General features: G+C 51.9%; 1 pseudogene; it reads left to right on the plus strand.

Moving 5' to 3' along the window:
- Window positions 1-394: 394 nt before the first annotated feature.
- On the plus strand, window positions 395-549 carry LOC149872391 (U2 spliceosomal RNA; annotated as a pseudogene).
- The last annotated feature ends 3243 nt before the right edge of the window (window positions 550-3792 follow it).

Genomic DNA, 3792 nt, shown 5'->3' on the forward strand with positions numbered 1-3792 from the left:
TCAAAGGAGGCACCGCTGCCACCCTGCTTGGTGAAGCGCCTGGCCTCAAAGTGCTCCAGGGCTTGGAGTGGCTGGAAATGCCTCCTGTGCAGCCCCCAAGCCCAGCACCTCAGCTCTGCGGAGGGGCGGGAGGGCAGACGTGCCCCTGTGCTCACTGAGATCCATTTAAGAGGGAAAATCCCACTTCTCTCCAAGATCCACTTTCAAAATAAGCACGTTTTGACACGTGGCCAACATCCCCTCCCCTGGGAAAGAGGGCACAGGTTCACCGTGAGCTCGGGATTACTGTAGGGAAGGCTGGTCTCTGAACTGGTGTCAGGGCACATCTTCCCTGGTGCAACGGGGACTTGCACATTTCTTATGAGGACTTCGGGAAGCAGCGTGACCACGTAGGCGAGCTCCCCAGGGTAATTGTCTCTGATATGTCCTCCATAGGAGGTCTATATTGAGCAGATTCTTTTTCGTATTGGGTGGTGGAACCGGAGCGTGCTCCATCCACTCCATGCATTGACCTGGTATTGCAGTGCTTCCAGGACCAGTGCAAAAAAACAGAAAAAAAAAAAAAAAACTTCTAAAGCCTGGGGCCTTGTCCCCATAGGGTGACCCAACAGACAGAGTTAGGCCCCTAGGATTTCAGTCCAGTGCATACAGAGACAGCCTTGGAAATGCAGCCCGCCAGCTCTTCTAGGTCTCATTAAACATGACCCCGGGCACTGAGCAGGAGGGCTCTTTTGGCTTCTATCACGTACGTGCCGTGTTGTCTAGGCTGTGCTTGAGACCATTCAGAGGTTCATAGATGTCAGGGGCTGGAAGGGACCTCAGGCGATCATCGGTCCGGCCCCCTGCACCAAGCAGGAAAGACAACTGGGGGTAGGTGACCCCGGCAAGGCGACCGTCCGGTCTCCTCTTGAAGATCTCCCAGGTAGGCGATTGCACTGCCTCTGGAGGGAGCTTATTCCACAGCCTGGACACTAACTATGAAGAAGTGTTTCCTAATGTTGAGCTTGAATTGATCTTGCAGGAGTTTGTGGCCGTTACTCCTGGTTTTCCCCTCGTGTGCCCTGGTGAACAGTTGCCCACCGAACCCTTGATGTGCTCCCCTGATGTAGCTACCAGGTCCCCTCTCTGCCTTCCCTTCCTCAGGCTGAAGAGTCCCAGGTCCCTCCACCTTTCCTCGTATGGCGTGCTGTGTAAGACTCTGATCATACGGGTGGCTCTTCTTTGGACTCTCTCAAGCTTGCCCACGTCCTTCGGGAAGTGCGCTGCCCAGAGCCGGATGCAGTCCTCCAGCTGTGGTCGCACCAGCACTGAGTAGAGCGGAAGAATCGCCTCCTTGGCTTTGCTGGAGACGCATCCATCGATGCATGCCAGAGTGGTGTTTGCCCTCCTGGCTGCAGCATCACACTGCTGGCTCATATTCGTACCGTGGCCTGTTATTAACCCCACGTCCCTTTCAGTCGCGGTGCTGGCCAGTTTGGTGTCACCAAGCTTGTAGGCGTGTTGGGGGTTGCTCGTCCCAAGGTGGAGACTTTACACTTCTCAACGTTGAACTCCATCAGGTTCTGATCTGCCCCACTTTTGCCAGCTTGTCTAGATCCACCTGTATCTGTAGACCATCTTCAAGTGTGACCACGCTTCCCCATAACTTGGTGTCATCCATGAACTTGGCCAATGAGCTCTTCACCCCCACATCCAAATCGTTAATAACGATGTTGAAAAGTACTGGACCCTGCAGAAAACCATTGCCCACTTCTTGCCAGGATGACACAGATCCGCTCACTATGACTCTCTGGGTCCTATCCGGCAGCCAGTTTCTCACCCACCAGAGTTAAGCCCACAATCCTCCAGTTTTCTTGCAAGGACATCATGGGATACTAGGTTTATCGTGGGACATCATGGGATACTGGACCATTTGGAAGTCCAGGTATACAGTGTCAACCTGCTCTCTCGTGTCCAAGTGGCGAGTTACCTGGTCATAGAAGGAGATGAGGTTGGGAAGGCAAGACCTGCCCGCCATGAAGCCGTGCTGGCTGTTGTTCACAATTGTACCTTCAGCAAGCTTATTGCAGATAGACTCCTTCATGAACTCTTCTAGGATTTTCCCTAGGATTGAAGTTAGGCTGACTGGCCTATGGTTACCTGGGCCCTCCCTTCTGCCCTTCCTGTAGATGGGCACAACATTGGCCCTCTTCCAGTCCTCAGGGACTTCTCCAGCGCACCACGAGTTGTGGAAGAGTTTCACCAGGGGTCCTGCAATGACTTCGACCAGCTCCTTCAGCACTCTCAAATGAAGATCATCTGCTCTTGCTGACTTGTATATGTCTAATTTTATTAATTGGTCATACACCAATCCTATGGCAATAGTAGGAAGGTGATTACTCCTATCGTGCTCATCCTGTACTCTACCTGGCGTGGTTTCCCCCTTGGTCCGGTGAAAGACTGAAGCAAAGTAGTCATTCAGGAGTTCAGCTTTCTCCTGGGTGCCAGTAACCAGCTCTCCTGAGTTGTTGAGCAATGGCCCCACACTCCCATTTGTTTTTGTCCAGTTCCCTATGTACTTAAAGAAGGACTTCTTGTTGTCCTTGACTCCCATTGCTAATCTAAGTTCGGTTGCCACTTTTTAGCCTGTCTTATCTGTTCCCTGCAAATGCGGGCCGTCGTGGAATAGTCCTCCTTGGGGCCCGCTCCACACTTCCATTGTTTATAAGACTCTTTCTTCTTTCTTAAGAGGACCCTGATTTCCCTGTTTAGCCAAGAGGCCTTCCCAGCCCTTCTGTTACTTTTCTCCGCATGGGAATGGACTTCCTTTGTGCTTCAAGGATCACGTCCTTAAGGTACAACTACTCTTCATGCACACCTTTTGCCTTCAGCCCCTGGTCCCACGGCACTTGCCCTACTAGCAACCTAAGCTTGTTGAAATTTGCATTTTTGAAGTCCAAGACTTCAATCCTGCTATCAGATTTGTCTGCCTTATGTCAGACAGTGAACACAATGGTTTCATGGTCGCTGTCACCCAGACTTCCCTCTATATTTAAGCCAGTCACCAGGTTGTCTCCTTTGGCCTATGGCTTTTGGCGATCATCATTGAAAATTCATGGTGACTTCAATTACCCGGACATCTCGTGGGAAGATCACTCAGCTAAATCTGAGCGGGCGCAAAGCTTTCTCTCGTGCGTGGATGACCTCTACCTGACTCAAGAAGTCTATGGGCCAACGAGAGGCAAAGCGCTGCTTGACCTGGTACTGGCTACGGGGGATGACCTAATCGGCAACCTAGTGATCGATGGGAAGCTGGGTGACAGCGACCACGAACTGATTACCTTCGCCATCCGCCATAAAGCTGGCAAGTCAGTCAGCAACACCGAAGTCCTTGACTTCAGAAAAGCCGACTTTGACAAGCTCAAGAGGCTTGTCGGTCAGGCCCTCAGGGACCGTGACCCCAGGGAGATGGGAGTTCAAGAAGAGTGGTTGCTTCTCAAGGAAGTGATTCTCAATGCACAAGCTAAATCTATTCCAACACGGAGGAAAGGCAGCAAGAAGGCACAGCAGCCCCCTGCGGACCTACTGTGGCTAGAAAGGAAAGCCTACAAAGGATGGAGGACGGGATTCACTTCCAAGGAGGATTATTCTGCGCTGGTCCGGTCCTGCAGGGAGCAAACCAGGAAAGCCAAGGCTGCAACTGAACTCCAACTAGCTTCAAGCATCAAGGACAACAAAAAGTCCTTTTTCAGATATGTGGGGAGCCGGAGGAAAAGCAAGGGCAATGTTGGACCCCTGCTAAACCAGATGGGG

The sequence above is a fragment of the Crocodylus siamensis genome, chromosome 2, assembly GCF_052110815.1.
Source record: "Crocodylus siamensis isolate JL-2025a chromosome 2, ASM5211081v1, whole genome shotgun sequence".
NCBI lineage: Eukaryota > Metazoa > Chordata > Crocodylia > Crocodylidae > Crocodylus > Crocodylus siamensis.